At 36.5% G+C, this 25,259-nt stretch overlaps 1 long non-coding RNA gene across 1 annotated transcript in view; it reads right to left on the bottom strand.

The window, feature by feature from the left end:
• Window positions 1-12,767: 12,767 nt before the first annotated feature.
• LOC141553548 (uncharacterized) overlaps window positions 12,768-25,259 on the bottom strand; it is a 33,048-nt gene continuing 20,556 nt past the window's right edge. The window contains exons 2-3 of the long non-coding RNA XR_012485514.1: window positions 15,402-15,519; window positions 12,768-12,892 (exon numbers count right to left, since the gene is read on the bottom strand). This is a non-coding gene — a long non-coding RNA (uncharacterized LOC141553548). The remainder of the gene's footprint in view (window positions 12,893-15,401; window positions 15,520-25,259) is intronic.

Genomic DNA, 25,259 nt, shown 5'->3' with positions numbered 1-25,259 from the left:
CTATTGTCAGCCCTTCATCTCCCCAAGTTAGCTTCACATGACAGAGGTATTGTGGTCTAAAACTTCAAGTAGGTAGTGCAAAAGGAGCACTAGATCTGAGTTCAAAACTCATCTCCAACACTTGAAATCTTCAAGACCATGAATAAGTGAGCCATTTTACCTCTCTAAACATCTATTTTCTTCCTCTGTTTAAAAGGAATAATTATAGGGGACAGCTAAGTAGCATAATGGATGGAGCACAATCCCTGAAGTCAAGAAGACCTGAGTTCAAATTTGTTCTCAGACACTTAACACTTCTAGCTGTGTGACCTTGAGCCAGTCACTTAACCCCAACTGCCTCAGGGGAAAAAAAAAAAAGGAATAATTACAGCACCTACCTCATAAGGTTGTGATAAGGAAAGTGTCATTTATTGTTATTGTTGCTATCATTATTATTGTTATTCTCTAATAAGATATTCTCAATTTACTCATCTCCAGAGGTTAGGTGGCCCATAATAAGAAAAAAGCTTATCAATGGTGCAAGTAATGTCTTTTCAGAAAAAAAAAAAAAAAAAAAAATGTGTAAATCATTTATCTTGGTATAGCACTAACTTAATTTCATAATTGGATTTTCATAAGAAAGAAGGTCTAGCTTTACTTCAACCCCTTAGAATATGAACCTGGATACAGATTCACAGAATTAGCCAGGGCCTGCAGCCTAGATAAAACCTAAAATATCAGGTGAGTATTTATCTAAGTTCAGAGTAGGCAGTGATGTAGGTATCCAAGACATCAGGAAAAGTTTGAAAAGATATCAAAAGTTAAGGCAGGGAAGAAGTCATAAGTTAAGGTGTGGTGCAGATTTTGGCCACATCTCTAATAAGGAGGAACATTCAATTAGTCAGGCATGTGAACAACTGGTCTTTCATGCTCCTTAATGGGGCTTAAAGATGAGTTCAGTAGGTAAATACAGCCAGGAAAGTCATAGTTTTGCAAGTATACCCTCATTCTAGCTAGACCAGAGGTAAACTAAGAGCCTCATCACCCTCCTCCTCTCCTTCAATAGCTTTGTTAAACTATATTTATCAGTCTTTGTCTCATTTCCCCAATGTCATTTTGGGAATGAAAAAAAAAAGTACTATTTCCCTATTATCCAAGGGTGGGTTCTTTGAAAAAGAAAAATAATTCAGTTTTATTCTTTCTACAGTTATTAAGCATTAGTGGTCTTGGTAAAGTTTCTGAGAGAGAATTGTGGAATCTAACTTGCTTCTCCACTTTCCTGGTACTTTCTCTAGGCAATGGTGGAGTTCCTGGCTCTGAGCCTTACATCTAGGGTTCTTTGGGTTTCCTGAACACTGTTTCCTTGGCCTTTGTTCCTCTCCATTGCACTCTTGCTGTCAACTAGTTAACTTTGCAAACCACCCAGATGTTGGAACGTTGGAAGCCTTGGGCAGCCTCCCCATTGCTTGAGCAGAATGTGTGACATGTCTTTATTTTCTATTCTAGGAGACTGGAAAATCAAAACTGCTGGCTTATATTATCAGCTCCACTGCTGATTTGATGTGTCATCAGTTAACAACTAAGCCTCATTTTAACTGTCTCCAAAACAGGGTTTCCAGGAGACCCAATGTTTAATAACTACAAAGGACTCAATCTTCTTCTGACAATTTATCTTGGACAACCAAATTCACTGGCCTTGAGATTAACCTACAATAGAAGTAAATGGCCCTTGACTTCTCATGTAAGCCTTCCCCAGATGCTAGCAAAAACCACAGAAGCCTTTGGATTGACTAGGTAGATCAATCAACAAATATTTTTAAGCTCCTCCTTTAAGCCAGACACTGAGTTAGATGAATGCAAATATCAAAAAATAAAACAATACATACTCTTTAAAAAAAAAAAAACTTACATTTTATTAGGAAACACAACATGCACATTTACTGGTATATATAGAATAGCAAATATAACAAAATGAATAACAAAGACAGAACAACTATTAATTGTTATTGTACCAAGAAAATCTCCATGTAGCACTTGAATTGCATATTGAAGGAAGAGAAGGAGAGACCCGAGTGCATTTCATGCATGGGGGATTGAAAGTGCAAAGGTTTCAAGGCAGAAAATGGATTATCATGTGTCAGGAGCAAAGAGAAGGCCAGTGTAGTTGGATTGTAGACTGAGGAATTGGGAATAATATATAATGGTGCTGGCCAGCTTGCAAAAGGTTGTAAAAAAAAAGAACAAGAACAAGAACAAGAAGAAGTGTTTACATTAAGAATATGGAGACACTGAAATCTTATGAGTAGTGAAGTGTTCAGGTGGACACTTAAGGAAAATCACTTTGGCAGCTCTATGAAATATGGGAGTCCAATAAGAAAGCCATTGTAGCAATCCAGGCAGGAGGTACTAAGGGCCTACATTAAGATGATGAAATAATGAAGAAAGAAAAAATCAAATAAGAGAGATATTGTAAAGATAAAAATGGCAGGATTTGTTAGTTGATTGGATTGGGGTGAATAGTGAGAAAGAGAGAGAGAGAGAGAGAGAGAGAGAGAGAGAGAGAGAGAGAGAGAGAGAGAGAGAGAGAGAGAGAAATTGAGAATAATATCAAGGTTACCAATCTGGAAGATGAAAAAGAAATGGGGAAGGAAGACATTAAGGAGAACAATGATGGGCTGTGCTTTGATGTATTGAATTTAAAATACCTCTAGGATATCCATTTTGAAATGTCCACTAGTCAAGTCAAGGCCTCAGACCCATCAGTGAGTTTGAGGAAATGTCTACTCCAAATATGTGAGGCTTCTTGGAGCAGAATGAGTGGATCAGAACAATTTAATCCAATAGCTATAAAGGCAGCTGAAGCAGATACAACGGGAGTGCTTAGGGTTTGGTCAGGCATCAATGACAGCAAAGATATCCATTGTATCCCAGGCCACTTGACTTTTATCTTTTTTTTTTCATTCTGAACTTAAGAAATAAAACAATCATTTCCATAACATAGCCAAATAGAAAAAAAAAAAAAAAAAAAAAAGATGATTGTATAGCAAACTGAAAAATCACTATGTACAACTTTCTTTTAAATATATAATAAAGGTATCATGTAACTCCCTGCCCTCAAGATGACTGCCAGTAAACACAAATGTATGTGTGTGTGCATGCAAAATTATTCTATATATACTTCTATTTAGCAGTTCTTCTGAATGTAGATAGCTTCTTCCTTCATATGTCCTTTGTGGTTAATTTGAGTATTTATAGTAGTCAAAATTATTTAGTTCTTGTTATAACTTATTGTTATAAAATATTGTTATAAATATACAGGATTCTCTTGGTTCTGCTCATTTTGTTCTTCATTTTCTGTGCAAGTTTATCCATGTTTTTCTAAGGTCATAGAGTTCATCATTTCTTATATTAATATCATTTCTTATCAAGCTCATAGGCCACAATTTGTTCATTACCCAATTGACAAGCATCCCTGCAGTTTCTAGGATTTTGCCACCACTTAGCAAGCTGCCATAAATATTTTAAAATATATAGGTTCTTTTCTTTTTCAATCCTGATCATTTTAGAGAACACACTTGGTAGTGATATTGCTAAGTCAAAGGGCAGTTTATAATTTTGGGGCATAACTCCAGGTTGCTCTACAAAATGGTTGGATCCATTCATAGTTCACCAACAGTGAATTAGTGTCACAATTTTTCCATATCCCTCCTATATTTGTCACTTTCCCCTTCAATCATTTTAACCAATCTGATTGAGGTAAAATGATATCTCAAGGTTGTTTTATCTGCATTTCTCTAATCAATCTCTAATCAAGATTCTTGTCTTGTCACTGGACTTTGATGACTCAGGAAGAAAGAGATAAACAATTTTGTGCAACTCTGACTCACTTAAATTCAGTTCACATGAAAGTCAAGATATCACTCATGATGTCACTGATCTTTAAAAACCAAATAGAACAGCAAATGTGGCCACAGAGCTCAGGTGAGAGCCTTTGACTAGATATATAGATACAGGAATAGAGATGATAATTAAATCCTTGGAGGTTGGTGAGGTCACCAAGAGAAACCAAAGAGAGAAAAGAAAGACAGAATCTTGAAGAACCCTCACAGTTTGGAACTATCAAATGGATAAGGAGCCAACAAAGAAGTCTTTAAAAGGAGCAGTAGACATTTTTGTTTTTCTTCCCAGGTTATTTTTACTTTCTTTCTAAATCCGTTTTTTCTTGTGTAGCAAGACAACTGTATAAATATGTATACAAATATTATATTCAACATATACTTTAACATATTTAGCATGTATGGGACTACCTGCCATCTAGGGGAGGGGGTGGGGGGAAAGAGGGGAAAAGTTGGAACAGAAGTTTTTGCAAGGGTAAATGTTGAAAAATTACCCATGCATATGTTTTGTCAATAAAAAGCTATAATTTAAAAAAAAAAAAAAAAAAAAAAAAAAAAGGAGCAGTAGAATAGGCAGGAGAATAATTAGGAGAGAATTATATCATGCAATCCCAGTGATAGGAAAAACTGATCATTAATATCAAATGAAACACAGAGGCCAAGAAAAATGAGGATTAAAAAAATATCACATTTGGTGATTCATTGGTAACTTTGGAGAAAATAGCTTCAGTTGAATGATGAGTTTGGAAGCCGTTCTGCAAAGGTTGGAGGAATGAAACCAATGAGTGTATAAAGCATTTTTTCCTAGAAGTTTATCTGGGAAAAGAAGGATATTTAAGACGATAGCTTAAGGGAATTTTTAAGTCTAACTAAAGTGTGTGTGTGTGTGTGTGTGTGTGTGTGTGTGTGTGTGTGTGTGTGTGTGTGTTTTAAGGACAGATGAGACCTGCACCTGTTTGAAGGCGATTAAAAAAGTTGCACATCGACGAGGAAAGATTGAAGATTAGAGAGGGAAGATCAATTAGTCAATCAAAAACAATCAAGCATTTAGTATGCTGGAGAAGATAGCAGCAAATGGAAACCAGGGTACATGTAGAGAGGATGGCCTTGACAAGAAGAATTGTCCCCTCATTATCAGACCCTTGAGGAAAAAGGAAGATATCAGCGAACGTCATTTCAAAATGAATAAACTGGGAGAAAAGAGAGTTTATAGTGAATCAATATCATCTTAAAGACAGGGACTCTGGTGTATATCATTCGGTATTTTCCAATGGCTGATGTGGTGTTTATATAGAATAGATGATCAATAAATACTTATGGATATTGATGATGATGATATCTAGTCTAACACTCATCACTAAATCTTGAAAGAAGTAGAATGAGAGATGAATGAAAACAGATCTTTCTAACTTCACCCCATAGAAACATGGCAAAATATGAAATAGGCGAAGTTTATCTTATCACATTAATATCTCTCTTTCGGGACCCACTTATTCCATACACATGGATTACTCTGCCTATTCAGGGTAGCCTACTGCAAAGAGCTATAGATTTCAAGCAGAGGTCCAAATCTTAATCCCAGCTTCTACTCTTATTATCCGATGGCCTTAATCAAATCACTAACCCTCTGAGACTGTTTCCTTATCTATAATATTAGAATAATAATATTTGTACTACCTATCTCAAGAGGGAGTTGCAAACAAAATGTTTTCTGTACCTTAACATATTAAAAACTATGTTGTTTTTATTACTCACAAGGTTCATCTGAGCTCTCAATCTCACCTTGGATGGATAAGAAAAAAGTGAAGAAAAGTGTGATATCTGAACACATTTGCTAAAGCCTGCCTGATTTCATCAAAGCTGGCAGTTGTCCACAGTTAGTCATGGAAAGAGGTGTGAGCTGGCTTCCACTGTACAGCTGTTGCTATTGAACTGCAGAATGTTCAACAAAAGGCTTTTTAATTAGGCCACCCAGGCTCCAACAAGCAAAGAGAGTTTCTTCAGAGATGTATTCTCCACATGACAATGTTAGTTTAAAAAGGGAGACAAAAAAGGGCACTGAGTCCCTTGATTCTAGCATCATAGGTTTGTCCAATTTAATGGTAAATTGGGTCTAAAATTATAAGATAATGCTAGAATCTCTGTCCTTAACTTCAGTCAGCAGCAGTCTTCACCTACAGTGTAACACAGTCTTTCACAAAGATGTCCACTACTTGGAAATCTCCAGTGGTGGGAAATTGAGGTCAGATGTGAAGGACCAGATAGCTGGAGCCAAGCTGAGTCATCACTGATCAGATGCCCATTTGGAAGCTTTTTTAGTTCTGGCTTCCAAGCAGCACAGGATATGACCATGAACCACAAAAGCATCCTCCCTCTTGCCCCACCTCCCCTCACCCTCCAAAAAATTTCCAACCACAAGCATGTCACACAAATTTTGGAATAAATGTTCTTACTGAAGGTGGAGCATCGAGGACCACAAACACCACCACAAATAAAAGAAGAGGAAATCCCATTTTGCCTCATCTGATCCACTATAATCTTGTCAGAGTTTTACTTGTTTTCTAGTTTCCCACCCAACACTGTTGAATTGGATATTCCAGCACTAGAAACAATACCTACCTGGTTCAGATACCTATTCCTTGACTCCTGGATGTGGTTGGAGTTCCTGAGACCCATCTCCCAATAGCTTTTCCTCATTGATTAGACTCCTCCATCTTGTGCTTGTTTCTGTTATACAAGCTTATAGCCTTCTGGACACCATCAATATCCATTGACTCACATCTGTTCACATAATATGAAGTTTTTTTCTTTGTCTTTAGGAAAAGGATCAGGGGATCAGAGATTTGGAGCTGGAAAGGATTTCATTTATCAACTAATACAACTCCTTCATTTTATGGACTCATCTTCCAGAGTTCAAATGCTACCTTAGACACTTACCAATTGTGTGATCCTGAGCAAGTCATTTAATCCTGTTTGCCTTAGTTTCCCCATTTGTAAAATGAACTAAAGAAGAAAAACGGCAATCTGCTTCAGTAATTCTACCAAGAAAACCCCAAGTGGGATCATGAAGACTCACACACAACTGAAAAATAACTGAACAATAACAAAAGTGACTCATCTCAAGAAACACTAAGTAGTATGTAGCAGAGTTCAGATTTCAGCCAGGTCTTTTGAATCCAAATTCAATACTCTTTCCATTAGAATTCAACCAATGGTGTGCTGGTAAACTTTAATAATCAATCCTCCAAGGAAAAGGAGTATATGGATAGTACCCCTTTGAGCTTATTCTACCTTATTAACTTTTTCTCCATCCCTTTCTTAAGTATAAACAAACAATCAACCAAACAATAAATCTAGCCCTGATTTGTAGTATTTACTTATTTCTGAGATACCAATGTTCACATTGAAAATTTAATGATTGACATTCATAAGTCAATTTTAGCTAGCTCCAGTATAACCCAGTATCATGTTTGGCAGTATCAATATTCCTTGTACCTATCAGGACTCTGGACTGGGTCTGTCTAGGTATGTAATCTCTGCCTGATCTTTCACAGCTTACTATGACTTCCTTCAGCTTGTCTGTAACTTGTCTAAATTTGCTTTATATACTTCTACTAGCCTTCATTCTTTTGAACCAGAGCTTTTTGTTGTCCGTGCCCAGAAATGACAGAGATTTTTCCTCAGGGGGAAAAAAGGAAAAGATTTCAAACCATCATAAACATGGCCTTGAAACTACAGACATGGCATCCACCATTTCTGGACAGCGGCTCTTAAGTCTCCATATTCTGTGGAACACTTAGCCCACTGTTATACATGTAGTAGTGGATGCTCAACAAATATTTGTTGATGGTGGTGATTATAATGAATGTTGCAAAATTACATACACAAGTGTCAGGAGCTACACAAATTAAGCTTCTTTTAGCCACAAGAATTCTAGCACTTTGCATAAGATTTAAAATGTGCAGCCTAATTAGCACACAACCAGAAAGACCTTAACTTTGGCATTGCCTCGGTTTTGTGTTTACATTTACAAATTATAATACTGGATTTTTTAGATTTATATGACATTTAATTTCCTTGTTAAGACCAAGATAAAAAAAAAAAAGAAGAAGAAGAAGAAGAAAGTGGGGGTGGGAAGAGGAGAGGGAAGAGAGAAAGGAGAAAGCACCAAATTAAAAGGCTATATGGGAGGGGGAGAGACTTGATATAAATAAATAAATGAATAAACTCTTTAAAGCTGGGGTCCCTGCAAAGTTCATATGTCTAGTAGCAAACAAGTATATGTACACCTAAAGCCATATGAGCCATTTCAAAATTGAGGCAGATATACACTTACATGCATGCACTGGAAAGTCTAATAAGCCTCCACTTCATACTCTGAGGTTTGTAAAATGCTATGTTTTTCTTGTTCACAGCAGGTTAATGATTTTGATAAATCACACCCTTTAGGGAAAGTCAGGAAGGAGCAGAGAACTGCCATGTAAAGTATAAAGTTTCAAAGTTCAAACAGTTCTAAGATTTTTAATTTTTTTTTCCAGTGAAAAGAGTTCCTTTTTTTTTTTTTTTTTTTTTTTTTTTAAACTACTTTCTTACAACTGAAGAACAAGAGTTGAGAATTTCCTCTACTATTTCTATCAAGCTGTCTTTTGGGTAGAGTTTGGATGTGTTTCAGTCATAGAAGTAAGGCTTTCAAAAAGGTGGAAGAAGATAGAATTTTCCCAGGAGAACTACATCCAAGTCTGCAAAAAGGAATAGAAATATGCATAAAAATCATGTATGGAATTTGCATCTTCTTTGCATACAATTCAACTAAGCCTATGCCCTTCCCCGTAGTCTATTTTCAGATAATTATTAAGTTCATATTTTATTACTTGCTCCCTTTAAGTTTGTCGTTTTTAAAGGTTTCTATTCTTTGCATTCCTTCTCACCTGAAATTACTGGCCCTTGTCTCCTATCTCCAGAGTACATGGCAGTAAGGGAGAGAGATTTGTAGAAAGGGTGGGAAGTTTATAGAAATCTCCAGAGGCCCAACAGAACCACAGTTTTGAAAACATTCAAGTGTATTCAACAAATGTTTATTACACATCTGCTCTATGTAAGGCACTGAGTACACAAAGATAAAAATAGAACAGTATCTGTCCTCAAGGGACTTACAGTCCTCTGAGAGATTCAAGATAGACACCTAAAGTGATGGTTTCCTCTTCTAAAAAAATGAAAGATTAAACTCAACCTTCTAGTTCTAAATCTAGGATTCTATGATCCTAAGTCAGGGTTTCTTAATCTTGTTAAAGACTGTGAGTTTTAAAAGAAAAAAAAAAAAATAACCAACAAGATAGCAAATAATTAGATATGAACTGGAGGAAAAGGAGATGAAAAATGAGTCAGTAATGGCTACCTAGTTACAAACCAAGGTGACTAGAAAGATGATGACACCTTCAACAAAAATAAGGAAGTGTAGAAGAAAGAAGGTGTATTCATTTTGAGACATGTTGAATTCGAGATGCTAATGGTATATATGCAAGTGTCTTAAAGAGATAAAATACTTGGCTTAAGAAGACAAAAATAGATGGAAATTCAGAAGAACACTTTCAGAGTCCAAAGAAATTCAAAGGCAATTTAACCCAACTCATAATTGAATAGGAATCTTCTCTATAGTAAGTCAACAATTTTTTTTTTCATCCAGCCTCTGTTTAGAAATCTGAAGTGGTAAGAAACTCACTACCTATTCATTCCACTTTTGGACAACTCTATTTGATTGCCAATAACTTTCACCCTTGCAGTCCTGACTTTGGCAATATTTTATGGCTAAAAACTGAAAGCAAGCTAATAGCAGGTGTTTTTTCTCTTGACTGGGCATAAAAAGATAGAGATAAAACCATATAGATCTATTACATCATTAAAGTCTCAACTCCAGTCTTAGATCTCCCTCATCCCACCCAACCAAGCCACCATGCAACACTGAAGAAAAGGTCACTTTACCTATTCTGGGGCACCCCAAAATCACTTATTGATTTTTATTATGACCACACTCTATTCCACCATGAGCCAAGGATGAGAGGGTAGTTAACTACTTTTCACTTTCTGTTCCCTGAGGGTTTTGGAGGGGAAGGAAAGGATAAAAGAGTAGGAGAAACAAAATATAGCAGCCAGAAAGGTGTGGGGGGTGGGGGTGGAAAGGGGGTTGAAGCTAAGCCCTGGCTGCTTTTAATTTAAGATATTTCAGTATGGTTATTTGTCAGAGTCATCGAGAGGTAATGGAGCAATCTAGTTTTGCCCAGATGAATTTCCCATGACAAATGATATTGGCTTATCATTTGTGGTAACGATTGAGTTCCAGTATTTTTCTTCCTCCAAAGTTTGGGTAGGACAGCAAAGAGTCCTTGTTTGCTTTGAGACATTTGTTTCCAATTTTGCAGACACTGTAAATGTGGTTATTTTTGTAGTGCTGTTAGGAAAGTGCATAGCATTTGAGTCTTCATATTGGAGTTCATTATAAATCATTAGGATTGCAATGCCCACAACAATGTTCCTAGACCCTGAAACTGAATAGCTCCTGATCACTCTGCCCCCTCTTCCCCGATCTGATTCCACACCCCCACACACGCACCCCACCAACTCGATCCATTTTTCCTTGGCCAAGGGAAGGGGCAGGGAGGGAGGAGGGGGCGTTATTTTAAGATGTTTTTATTGGCTTCAGATTGTGAAGTATTAGTTCCAAGGTCTTTTTTTTCCCAGAGCAAGATAAACTTCTTCAGGTCATATATCATGGGACTTCTGCATTGCCTGACAGCACCCAAGTCCAGAAACCTTTCCTACCCCCATCTGATGGCTTGGGAGAGGATTGGAGGTTGCTGCAGGTTACATATGTATCATGAAAAGACCCTTTCAGTAGCATTGGGCTCACACCCAATTCTGCTCCTTTAGTACTTTGAATAATATTTCTATTCCTTGAGGGGAAAAAAAAACAACAGAAAATAATAATCATCAGTCTGTGACCTGATCAATTCAATTTCAGGGAAGGCCTTTAGCAAATTGGGAAGTCATTTTTCTGCTAAAGATCAATTTATCGTTTTCCTTGAGGGTAAGGATTATGTTCTAGATTTCAGCAGCAAAGCTACCTCAGTGGTTCACTAAAATCAATCAATAAAAATTTATTAAGAGCCAATATATCAGACACTGTGCTGAGCATTGGAGATACAAAAGGCAAAAACCAGTCCCTGCCCTCAATGAGCTTCTAATCTAATGAGAGAAACAAGCATAGTCTCACTTTCCCTACCAGAGCCATCTGGGTCCAGTGGCCAGATACAGGTCTCACTTTGACTGAGACGGTATCCATTCAGTGATTAAGGCTAGGTAGCAATTGAAGCAAAGATTCAATTTCTTCTTTCACCTAGTCAAAGTAGAATGAAGAAGAATTAGAGAAACCTTCCTGGAAGAGGTAGGATTCTAGTAAAGATTAAAAGAAGTTGAGATTATTTTAAAAATATATAGATGTATGATGGCATACAATTATAACCCATGCAGCAAGGGAGGCTAAGGCTGATCAGATGCTTGAGTTCAGAAATTCTGAGACAGAGAAAGGCTAAAACTAGTAAGACTAATTCTGGCACCTATATGTTGAGATCCTAGGCACAAGGACCACCAGGAGATCTAAGAAGGAACAAACTGGCCCAGATTTGAAACAGAAAAGGTGAAAAGGTCACAGCTCGTAGAGATGGGTGATAGAAACTCCATCTCAAAAAAAATTAAAAAAAAAAAAAGCACATAAAATACAAAAACAGACAAAAATTCATATGTTCATGGATATGGATATGGATATGAATTTCAAGTTGGTATGGTACACATTCCTGTGCTTAGGGTAAATTCAGATGGGGAAGAGAGACTAGAGGTTAAAGGAGAATGTGAAGCCTCTGAAAAGGGGTCCATGATGATAGGACATGGGGCAGTGGCAGAGTGGGCCAGAGGATAGTACAAGGCAAGATACAGGGATAATAGTAGAAAGAAAGAAAGAAAGAAAGAAAGAAAGAAAGAAAGAAAGAAGAAAGAAAGAAAGAAAGAAAGAAAGAAAGAAAAGAAAGAAAGAAAGAAGAAAGAAAGAAAGAAAGAAAGAAAGAAAGAAAGAAAGAAGAAAGAAAGAAAGAAAAGAAAGAAGAAAGAAAGAAAGAAAGAAAGAAAGAAAGAAAGAAAGAAAGAAGAAAGCAAGAAAGAAAGAAAGAAAGAAAGAAAGAAAGGAAAGAAAGGAAAGGAAGGAAGGAAGGAAGGAAGGAAGGAAGGAAGGAAGGAAGGAAGGAAGGAAGGAAGGAAGGAAGGAAGGAAGGAAGGAAGAAGAAGGAAGGAAGGAAGGAAGGAAGGAAGGAAGGAAGGAAGGAAGGAAGGAAGGAAGGAAGGAAGGAAGAAAGAAAGGAAGGAAGGAAGGAAGGAAGGAAGGAAAAGGAAGGAAGGAGGAAGGAAGGAAGGAAGGAAGGAAGGAAGGAAGGAAGGAAGGAAGGAAGGAAGGAAGGAAGGAGAAGAAAACCCATCCTTGCTCTGAAGGGAGCTCACAATCCTAATTGGGAAGATAATAACCAAACAAATATGTAAAAAGTAGCTATCTACAGGATAAATAGGAAATAATTAAAAGAGAGAAAGAGAGAAGGCATTAGAATTAATAAGAGTTGAAAAAGCCTTCCTGAATCATAAGAGGGAAAAGGACCCACATGTGCAAAAATGACTGTGGCAGCTCTTTTTTGTAGTAACAGAGAAATGGAAAATGAGTATATGCTCCTCAATTGGGGAATGGCTGAACAAGTTGTGGTACATGAAGGTAATAGAAGATTATTGTGTTGTAAAAAATGATGAACAAGCTGGTTTTGGAAAGACCTGGAAAGATTTACATGAACTGATGCTGAGAGAAACAAGCACAACCAAGAATATATTGTACACAGTAGCAGCAAGCATGCATGATGACAGACTTGGTTCTTCTCATTGGTTCAGTTATCCAAAGCAATCCCAACAGACTTTTTGAATAGAAATGCCATCTAGAAAAAAAAAGAAAAAAGAAAAAAAAATTATGAAGGTTGAATGCAAATCAACACATGCTATGTTTACTTCTTTTTCCTAATTTTTTTTCTCTATCATGGTTTTTCCCTTTTGTTCTGATTTTTCTCTTCCAATATGATTCATAAAGCAATGTATATTAAAATAATAAAGAAATTTTTAAAAAGAAAGAAAAGAAAAAGGTTTTCTGCATATGGGACTTTAGCTAGAATTTAAGAAAGCCATGGAAGTCAGTAAGATTCACAAATTACTTCTCCTTTGTTCCTCAGTTTCCTTACCTATAAAATGATTAAATAATAATTAGATATTAAATAATCTCTAAATTCCTTTTCAGCTATGATTACTCTTAAAAATACCCCCCCCTTCCCTTCTCTTCTTTCTCCTAAAGATCCCTAGAGCCTTCATGCTGCCCTTGGCTTTCCTACATTGCTCTCCTAACCAAACCTAAACTCTAAGCCTTCCCTATCTTCATCTCATTCCTCAGAGTCCTTCTCTTTACTAGAAGATCACTAGTGAATCTGACAAATTCCAATTTGCCATGCTAATAAGTGTTAATGATTTAGCATGTTAGTCTCCCAGGATATATACTTTTTAGCATGAATTTTCTGAAAGCAAGGCATTAACCTGAAGGCAAAGCTGAACTAAGCAGAAGTTTGAAAGTTGGCATTGATCCTGTTCCTAATGCAGACCAAGTACTGAAAAATCCCCCTGGGCTTCATGCACTCTAGAGAGAAATCCAGAGAAGTGTCAAGCTCTCTTTTGCTCTTAGAGAACTGATAAACAAATTGCTCTCTCCAGCTCTAGATCTTAGTAGATCACCATATTCATACTGTTAAACAAAGGGGTACAGTTTGGGAATTTACCCAAACAGATTAGATGTGAGCTCTCATTCTACCAAGAATCCTTGCTTCTTCTCTTAGCCATTATATTTTATGAGCTCTAGTTACTTATAGACATCAAGCCATCCAAATAAATAGACAGATTCTAAACTGTATAGAATGGTTTTTATTCATAGGAATAGAATGAACAAAAGGAAACAAAAATCAGAAATACATTTGAATAACTACAGTATGGCACAGTTTTTGGCTATTTTAAAGAGATGTTTTATATATCAAAAAAAAACCCAAACAAACAAACTAAATCTACTCTACCATCTATTGCTACCACCAGGAGTAAATAAGAATTGCCCCTAGCAATGCTCCTATCATGACCTCCCAGGAATGTCAATGATAAAATTTCCTAGAAGGAGACAAATCTTGGCTCCCAATGTGCCATGATTATGCTCAAAGTTCTGTCACATGCATCAGTCAGCAATATTCTTTCTGACTGCTTCATGGAACACTATTTATTAATTAAACTGAATAAAACTGACTATACACATTTTGTTGTGATTATCACTGGTAGAGTGGTACAATCAAATAAAAAATTATGAAACAATAATTTGCCTTCTCTGTTTTCCTGTGTTCTTAAATTCCCCTTTCTTTCCTTGTGTCTTAATTCCTTGATAGTTCAAAAGTATATAATTTCCTTCTCTTTCTCTTCTAATTAGCAGTTAACCTTGGCTACACAACACATCCTCTTTCTCCTTTTCTCCCTTCCCCCATAAATAAAGAAAGAGAAGGAATTATGTGATATGCCTACAAGGAGAAACAAAGTTGTTTGTGGGGTTTTAAAAAATCATTTAAGATATAAATCTAATGCTTTCAGGAGCAATGATTTAATTGGCAAATAGCATTTTTAGTCCTTCTACCAATTGAGATTGAAGTTCTGTATCTTAGGTATAGGTCTTCCTCTCTTGATGAGAACAAAAAATTCATCATCCCCGTGATCAATTCTGAACGACAGTTAATAGGTTCATAGGTCTTTGAGGGCAAACTATGTTTCATGTTTGTCTTTGTAGACCTGACACCTAGCACAGTGTTTAACACATAAGAAGCAAAAAATGTTTTATGACTGATGAATTGCCAAGCTTCTACCTGAAATCTTTCCAACTTATCTGAATTGCAAGATTAACATAATAATAGCAATAATATCTAGAATTTATGTAATACTTTTTGGTTCACAAAATGCTTTAATATATTCTCTTATTTGAGCCCAAAGATATTCTCCCAGGAGTGGCTATTCATAGGTAATATTATTCCCACTTTACAATGTAGGAAACTGAGGCTAAAATAGCACCAGCTAATAAGTCTTAATAGTCATATTTGAATGCAGGTCTTTCTACATTCATTTGAAAATAGGTTATATGGTGTGTAGAAATCTAGATTTTATATAAGAGAGCCCTGAGCATAAATCCATTCTCAGATACTTATTAGTGGGGTGACCTTGAGCAAGAACTTAAACTCTATTTGCCTTGGTTTTCTTATCAATAAAATGATTATTATACCATCCAGTGTCATTATGAAGATAAAATGAGATATTTGTAAAGTACTCTATAAAATTTAAAGTGCTACATAAATGCTTACTATTATTATTATCATCATTAATTACCTCCAAGTCCTGTGCTCTGTTGCAGTATAGTTTTTCTTTGGGTGTGATTTGCATTCTCTCCAAATAGCTTTTGAAAGACTAGAGTCACCTCCATGCCACGATGAGATATTAAGGTGGGCTTTTGGTGAGAGTAGAAGAAAATTAGAAATACGTATATTTAGAAATCAATAACAAAGCATTCCCTCATTACATTCTACTCTTGTGTTGCAATCTAGGCAGTTGCCTGCCTTAACTACTCCTTGCCCCTTCTTTTCTTGCCAGGCCCTAAATCAGTGAAAAATTAATTTTGATTTTCCCAAGGATTATTATCCTTACAGAACAGACAAGAGAATGAAGGTAAAAATGTAATCTCAAACTTGGATTGTCAAGTGAAACTCTTCTTTTGATTAAAAAAACTTGCCAATTTAGTTCAATTCAACAAAATATGTATTTATCACCCACAATGCAAGGCACTAGAGATACAAAGATTTTTAAAATTGCTATCTTTGAGGAGCTTACATTCTGATGGAGAAATATATGTTCACTGATAGGTAAATACAAAAAATATTAAAAGTCTTCTTCCACATGCTAGTCCTTCAAATCCTTAATAATTAATTATTATGTTGCCCCTGTCCTTTCTTCTCTTGGCTAAATACCCACTTCCATTTATTTTCATATGGCATTATCTCAAGACTTTTCATGAACTTTCTCTAGGCTATCAACATGCTTCCAAAATTATGAGACCCAGAACTGAATACAATACTCCACATGTACTGTACTATCTAGTCAGTTTCTCTCCTTTATTTTTGAAGAGGACCAAAATGACATCCTTACGTTGGTTAGGGTAGAGTTACAGTATGTCCCACTATACAACCAATACAACCTCATAAAGCTCTGCCACAGATTGGACACAAATAGACCCTATGAATATTTGGAATGGATTCTCTAATTTTGAGCATCTTGAATTTCTTCTGAGATAATTCAATTCTCCTTTGCTCCTAGAACCCAGCACCTTCTCTGATGAGAGCATGCTATGCTGGGAAGTCCTGTGCCATGTCTCCCATATTATATAATCAATTTTATAGTTTTTAAGAGACCTTGAAAGTGGCAGAGGATGGCAGAACCAACACATTTAGTCTTGAGGCTTATGCTTAACCAATCGCACCTAAAACTGGAGGCATGACAAAAACTATAGGCAGATTTAGAGAACAATCAAGGCTAAAACATCATTTGATTGAAATCTTGTTAGAGAGGCTTGCCTTAATCCAAAAGGGTGAATCTAATCTAAGGAATTTCCACAGCTGAGGCAGAACTGTGGGCTGTTTCCAAAACAGGGAAGACTCATTCATGTTGCATAGGTAGCTGCCTATTTTACTTACAAATGAGATTGCACTGATTTTCAGCTCCATTCATCATCTTATTTATTTTATGGACTTATGCTGAATGGTCTTTCTTGTTTTTCATGTTGGGGCTTAGATCCATCCATTTTATCTGGGTTTTTCCCCCTTAAACGAACAGTTTAGTTATTTTATATGATGGCTCTAAGCCAGACCTGCTCTTTAAAGCAGATTAGAACTGTAAAAATTCAGGTGAGAGGATCCCCATCAAGTTCCATTAAAGAAAATTGGCTAAAGCACCCTCCCTCTAACCTGCTTAGTGTCAGGTCTCATTTTAAAAGCAGAGAGCTTATAAGTGTAAAGAATTTAATCACTTTTCCCTTTCTTGAAAAGATGAAAATCCAGCTTCCCCATAGAATAAGCTGTATGATTTTATCACTGCCTGAGCCAGGCAAAGCAAGTCTACCCTATGAAATTAGCTTCCTCAGTGGCTGCTATTTGTAGAGAGTTGCTAAGGTATCCAGCAGGAACACAACTGATCTGGGGATGATGGAGTCAGCAAGAGAAGACTAGCTGCTTAGAAGTGCACCCAGTGAAGACATTCCAGCTTTGGGCTTATCCTTTCCATTATTTGCCATTTCAGCTGCCAAATGACAAGTGTCACATAAACAATGATTTGAAGGAAACAGAATATTAATTGTTATCTCCATTTTAGAGATAAGGAATCAGCAAATAACATGAGTCCCAAACTACTAAGTGTCAGATCTGGAAGTGACATCCAGGAATTTTGATTCTAATAATATTTTAAAGATCTATGATATCAGGGCAAAAGTATAAAAAGAAAAACAACAACAATAATAAAAGTAATAGCACTCTTTGATGGTGAGTTTATAAGAATTGACTGATGTTCTTAGATTTATAGTTCAAAGAAACACATATTCCTTCTCATCCCTGAAAAGAGATTTGGACTATCTCAGGCTTTGAGCTGCAAGGATTTCAATCACATCTGAGAGTTTTGAAAAACACAAACACATATACACTTTCTGTGAGAGAACAGAGTAGAGGAAAGTGCTGGGACTGCATGAACTCACTAGTTGTGGTTTTGGAGTAGATGGTATCTACAGCTTTCCCTCCTTTATTGGGATTTAATGAGCTAGTCGAATTTGAGAAAGAAATGGCAAACAAAGAAGAGACGTGCTATAAAAGAGAGAGGAGAAATCAAAATGGACTTTGGGGATAGAGGGGGTTACTGGAGTCAGCTCATATAGCTATTAAATTATCAGTTTGAGCATTTGTACCTCTGAAATCAGCAAACACTACAAATCAGGGCTTAATATATTGTTTTATTGATTTCCAGACTTAACAAACTGTTGGAGAAAATGTTAATAAAGTAAATTGAATTAAAAATGTGTCAAGAGGTAATTGTTAAACATTTACCAACACCCTTTCTGCTTTGAATTATCAGATCTTCTTAATCATCTCAGAACAAAGAGCTCTTTCTGAAGGTGTGAGCTGTAATCACATCTATAAGGGCTAAGGAAATTTTGAAAAGTATACACTTTCCTCATCTTTCCCTTCTTGAGCCTGTTTAATAACAAACACTTATTTAATCTCCTTCCTTTATTATAATTTTGTTTTATTTAAAAACTCATGATCAGTCATAAAGGCTTGTATTTCGTGTCTGTATGCTTAATATGCCTAGAAAGGGGGAATGGTGAAAGCTAGAGGTTAGTTGGAAATATATAAAGCTTAAATTAAGGCTGAAAGTTAGACTTTTGTCTTAATTTTAGATATTTTCTAACTGGAGACTGTAGGCTATGATGGTTTTATTAATAACTTTTCAATAGATGCAAACATCATAAAATAGCAGAGAAAGTTATCTGAAAGCTATTATATTGCCCCAAGGATAAAAGTGAGCTAATTGTTGTAACTGGATGTGGCTGATTAAATCTGTAGCCTGCAAGAAAAAGATTAATGAATAAATTGAAGATCACACCTTGAATTGATCCTATAGGATCCTATGACTCTTGAGAGGATTTAATTTACCCATCCTTTATCAGAAGGAAGAGTGAATAAAAAGACATAAATGCTGGTCAGCCAACTCAAACCTTTGCAGTGATACATACTGGTTACAGAGGCATTAAGCCTTTGGAATTTCGGTTGCATTTCCTGATGAAGTATACCGGTATAACCACTGGGAAGACTGGAGGACATAAAGTAGAACATTTCTCTTGGCACTGAATTGAAAGTGGCTAGGGATGATTTGATTGTCTGAAACTATTGTTAATCACAGTCACAGTTCTATTCCTACAAAAGTAAATCTTCCTTGAAAATCAACCCTTTTGGTACATCTATAGCAATCTAATCTTTTTTTCAAACCCAAAGATACCAACATTAGGGACAAAAATTCATTATTTGGAAAAAACTATTGGGAAAACTGGAAATTAGTATGGCAGAAATTAGATATGGATCCACACTTAACACCATATACCAAGATAAGATCAAAATGGGTCCATGATTTAGGCATAAAGAATGAGATAATAAATAGATTAGAGAAACAGAAAATAGTCTACCTCTCAGACCTGTGGAGGAGGAAGGAATTTATGACCAGAGGAGAACTAGAGATCATTATTGATCACAAAATAGAAGATTTTGATTACATCAAACTAAAAAGTTTCTGTACAAACAATACTAATGCAAACAAGATTAGAAGGGAAGTAACAAATTGGGAACATATTTTTAAAAGTAAAGGTTCTGACAAAGGTCTCATTTCCAAAATATAAAGAGAACTGACCCTAATTTATAAGAAATCAAACCATTCTCCAATTGATAAATGGTCAAAGGATATGAACAGACAATTCTCAGATGATGAAATTGAAACTATTTCCACTCATATGAAAGAGTGTTCCAAATCACTACTGATCAGAGAAATGCAAATTAAGACAACTCTGAGATATCATTACACACCTGTCAGATTGGCTAAGATGACAGGAACAAATAATGATGAATGTTGGAGGGGATGTGGGAAAACTGGGACACTAATACATTGTTGGTGGAGTTGTGAAAGAATCCAACCATTCTGGAGAGCAATTTGGAACTATGCCCAAAAAGTTATCAAGCTGTGCATACCCTTTGATCCAGCAGTGCTACTAATGGGCTTATATCCCAAAGAAATACTAAAGAGCTGAAAGAGACCTGTATGTGCCAAAATGTTTGTGGCAGCTCTTTTTGTTGTAGCTAGAAACTGGAAGTTGAATGGATGTCCATCAATTGGAGAATGGTTGGGTAAATTATGGTATATGAAGGTTATGGAATATTATTGTTCTGTAAGAAATGACCAGCAGGAGGAATACAGAGAGGCTTGGAGAGACTTACATCAACTGATGCTGAGTGAAATCAGCAGAACCAAAAGATCACTGTACACTTCAACAACAATACTGTATGAGGATGTATTCTGATGGAAGTGGATATCTTCAACATAAAGAAGAGCCAACTCACTTCCAGTTGATCAATGATGGACAGAGGTAGCTACACCCAGAGAAGGAACACTGGGAAGTGAATGTAAATTGTTAGCACTACTGTCTATCTACCCAGGTTACTTATACCTTCGGAATCTAATACTTAATGTGCAACAAGAAAATGGTATTTGCACACATATATTGTATCTAGGTTATATTGTAACACATGTAAAATGTATGGGATTGCCTGTCATCGGGGGGAGGGAGTGGAGGGGGGGATAATTTGGAAAAATGAATACAAGGGATAATATTATAAAAAAAATTACTCATGCATATATACTGTGGGGGAAAAAAATTCTAAATTAAAAAAAAGAAAGAAAGAAAATCAACCCTTTTTCTTTTTCTTTGGAGAAAGATATAGAAAGATCAGACATCTCAAAATGGTCCCTGGTGGGCTGATATAATCTATGTCTAGATTTTCCCAGATATGGATTGAAGATTTACCAGTCATGCAAAATCACTCACGGTAATACTGCACATGTTGTTCATCCTTCATTTCAAAGAGGACCAATGACATCACAAGGTGATATCTTGACTTGCACTTTTGCACTCTCTCTTCCCGAGTTATCAAAGTTCAGTGGTAAGACAAGAGCAAGGATGATGGGATGTAGTGGATGACCTTGGTATAAGTTCTAAGTAAGTACTCCACAGTGCCTGCTTTAGCCATCTTTATGGCTATGGGAACAAATTGCTCTCATTCACCCATTACACCAGATGAAAGTCTTCACAAGTTTAACATAGACATCCCCCTAACTCACCAACAGGTTTGAGCCCTATTGATTATCTTCTGCTTGGTTTAGCTCATCTACTGAGATGGTTTTATTGAGGTATGGCCACTACGTGTGCTATAGCTTCTTGGAGGCACAGATGAGAGTTAGGTGACTGATTGCACTACCAAAAGTATATGGGTATCCCTGAAAAGGGCTCAGTGGCCCTCACACTACAAACACTGGCCCTCCCTATATATCCCTGGTATGACAGCTTACCCTGGCAAACCTTTTTCAGGGCTACTCATTCACCACCCAACTCTCAACAATACATTTGTAGCAGAACATTGAATAATTGTGTCCATTGGCAAATCTCTAAACATCCATCCACTTAAGCCCCTGAGACATGAGAAAGATGAAATGAAACTCTGTCATGGGAGGGGAACGACAAAAATTACTCAAAAAGTGAATTAGAAACTGCGGAAGGAGTAACATTAGGGGAAAAGTTCAGTGCTAATACAAAGATAAAGTAGAGTATGAGGGAGATTGACACCCAGTCTAGTCACAGTCTCTGTGACCAAGTAGTTTCAGCTTCAGCACTATCAAGAATGAAGGGAGGACACTGACCCAATATTAAAACTCTGTGGCCATGACTAAGTGAAAGTCAGATTCATGCCTCTTGCTGTAGGAGATGAAAGCTGCTGATCCTCTTGTACACCTTCTGCCTCTAAGTAGGATAAGCTGCCCCCAGGGGATCCAAGCAGTCATTTTCAGTTGAGCAATTCAGCTTCCTCTCTCCTTTCCCTTTCCTTTTCCCTTTCCCTTTCTTCTCTCTCTGTCCACATAAGGAGTCATATTCTTACTTGTAGATACTCTGTCCAAAGAAATATAAATTTTGATCACTGAAGCTTTGCTAGATTTCTTTCTTATGGACCATGCCATAAGCCCAAATCAATCTGGCTCTCATTGATTGATCAACAATTGATTGGTCAAAAAAACAGGTTCCATCTGGTCACTGTTTGGATCTAGATGGCTCAGAATGAATATAAATAGAAACTGTTTCTGATTTTGGCCAGAAATCCTGAGGGTCTTCCTCTCCTAGAATGATTTTTTTTTTTTTTCCTAAGTAAAAGAGGTCATTCTTTGCCTCATTTCATTCTTACCTAGCTTTAATCACTGAATAGATGTTGCTTCACTCAAACTATGATCTGCAAAAGACCTTGGCTTAAAAAGGCCAAGGTCCCCCATTGCATCCAGGGCCACCTCTAGTCAACCTGATTTATATCTGGCCACTGGGCCCAGATAGCAGTAGGAGAAAGTGAAGCTGTTGACTTTGCACAAACTTTCCTCACTTAAATCCGCTTCATTTGTAAGTCATGGCAACACTTTCCTGATGCCATGGTCCTCTTTGAAAATAAAGAACAAACAAAAACAACAGTAGCAATTCTCATCCTTTGGAGAAATGAATCTTCTTTACCAATTCTTATTCATTTGAGTCTGCTTTCTGCTCTGACACTTGTTCTAATTTAAGACTGAGCAAGCAAATTCATTGTTGTACTGATTTATATTGGGCCTTAAGGTTAGATGAAGCTAAGAGGGTACAAATAGATGAAGTATTCAGGGAAAAGGACTGGGAACTGGAAACTTTGTAGACTCTACAAAAATCCCTGGGGGGGGGGGGGGGGGAAAGGAATGCTAAAGCATTCAGAGTGCTATTATTGCTTTATATTTGATAACTTCCACAAACCAGAGAGTGAAGAGAAAGATTAAGTCAATCTGGACCAAAGTCTAAGCCCATTTTGCTGTAGCAATGTCTGTTAGGGAAAGAGCTGGAGTTAGCTCTTCTGAGACCTGGAGCTTCAGGGACTTTAAAAGAAAGATGGTTGACAAGGCAAGAAAGATTTCTTTTTTATTGACAGTACAAAGGGATGGCTCCCACTTACAACAGATAAAAGTTATTTAGACTCTTCTACACTGATAAACCAAAAGACTTGTCCCAGCTGAGGTCCCCCAGGACTCTCAATAGCCAAGTAATAATGGACTTGTTCATGACAATTAATACATCAAGTTGGTCTGAAAAGACCCTCAGGATCTCTCTCTCTCTCTCTCTCTCTCTCTCTCACACACACACACACACACACACACATCATTGTTATCATCATCTACCAGATATCACAAGGTCCAAATGATTTCTTCAGTTTCCAAAATGGGTTGGTTTGTGGAGGTTTTTTTTATTTTTTTCTTTATTTGTTTTTAAGACTAGAAATATGAATGAGGTGATAGTTTCACCTGAATTAGCCTTAAAAACAAGGAAGGAAGGGGAACAAATGCTAGCCTGGATTTATTTATATAATTATAACCTCTACTTTTCCTACAATTATCTTTCCCCTTTCCTAACCAGAGTGCCAGAAATGCTAACATTCTTTTGTGTCTAGAGAATTTTTCTTTTCTTTAGAGTCCCCTATTTAAATGCAAATATACCTGGGAAGAGCATTTCTTTAAACCCATTATCAACTGATACCTTAGTGGGGATTAGTTGACTGTTATCTGAACTCTAAGGAGGCATGCTAAAATGAAAGGACTGGATAGATGCCTGGAAAGAGAGGGAAGGGCAACTTGAGATACTAAAGTGGGAAGAGGGATCCCTTTAAGGTACTGGAGACAAAGGACAAATTTCTCCTACTTCATCATTTTAGCAGAGACTAGCTTTAGGTTATGTACTAAGGTGAAGAATAAGGCTCACTCTATTCTCTCCTTAAGTTTCTGAAACTAAGGATATCATGCACTTGTATTTGACAAAAATAAAGAAGTGTTACTGAAACTTGAACCTGTTCAAGAACAAGAGTGATGTCTTGAACCTCTTCCATCAAGAGTCATAATACTCTCCTCTGAAATGTCATGATCTTTTTCCTTGTCTCATACAGGCTATAATTTATTCCTGTGGGCTTAATAATCTCAAAAGACCTTATGTGATTGAATAAACCACTTCCCTTCAGTTTCTTTATCAATCAAATGACATGGTTAATGGAGGCCTATTTTTTTCAAAAGCCCCTTTCAAGTTATAAGATTTTGTGATTTTATTCAGTACCGACTATCTTGTAGACTCTACAAAAATCATAGGGCAAAATCATAACAACAATTTGGACAACCAAAGCTCCTTCTACTTAGGGTAAGTAGCACCAATTGAAGCAAGCAGGAAGAAATTCATCCTTAGCAGTATAATTCATGATATGAAAATACTACTCAAAAAAAAGAAAAAAGAAATAAGTAAAATAGAATAGGTCTGTGTAAGCTCACTAATGTGGCTATTCCCTGAAATGATGCAAATCATAACCGATTTATGCCTCCTCAGCCTGTATTATTATTGCCCATGCTCTCCTATATGTTAATGATCAATAAGGATTACTACCAACATGCTGGGGGCATGCCTCAATTTCTCCTGACATTGTGAAGATCATAATGAAGTATTAAGACTATCCAGCAGTTATCCCTCACTCTTACTAGGAGGGTCAAATCATTTTTGTTTATGATTATACATATATTTCTCTGGGAACATTTTTTAAAAGGGGGAAACTGGATCTTTATGTCTCATCCAGGATTTAAGTGCAAAAGTCATCCATGGGCTAAATCCCATTGCTAATTAACAGGGGAGCTTTGATCTATTCCTTTCCTACTTGGGTTACTTTGCCCCTCTGTAGACAATACTATAGTTGCCCATTTTTTTTGGCTTACCAAATTGCTGTGCAATTTACTATGGACATTTAATTGGTGTTAGCCCTACTGCTAAAACTGTTAAGCTCAAGCAGTCTGCCAGGCATTGACAGCATTATTTACTTCATTCTTTGTAGGTTTATATTTGCTATGTGTTGTGACTTACTTATATCCACCATTTGCCTCTCCATTGCCCTCAGAGTTATACTTATTTATATTCTTTAGAGACTATAATGTTCATGACTTGTGGTAATATGACAATAATGTTAGAATAACAAAATTCTATTCACAGACTTTTCCTTTTGTTTCTAGAAAAAGACTGAATCATTCAAGGAGTTCTACATCCATGAAACTAGCAAACATGACAAAAAAGAAAAATGGTCATTATTGAATGGTCTATGGAAGGACAGAAACATTGTTCTTAAGTTTTTATGGACCAATATTTTGTTTGGATTATTATAAGCAACAGTTCAGTCTGTGATAAGAGTCCATTTCATAGTATAGTATTGATTGAGTTCTCCAAGTGTTTTAATGCCTATATTGGTTCTATAGGGTTATCATCATCAGTAGCATTATTGTCATCACTTTTATCTCATTCTCATCTTT

Source organism: Sminthopsis crassicaudata, chromosome 2, assembly GCF_048593235.1.
Source record: "Sminthopsis crassicaudata isolate SCR6 chromosome 2, ASM4859323v1, whole genome shotgun sequence".
NCBI classification, from domain to species: Eukaryota; Metazoa; Chordata; class Mammalia; order Dasyuromorphia; family Dasyuridae; genus Sminthopsis; species Sminthopsis crassicaudata.
The sequence above is the reverse complement of the archived record's forward strand: the minus strand, read 5'-3'. Positions and strand labels throughout refer to the sequence as shown.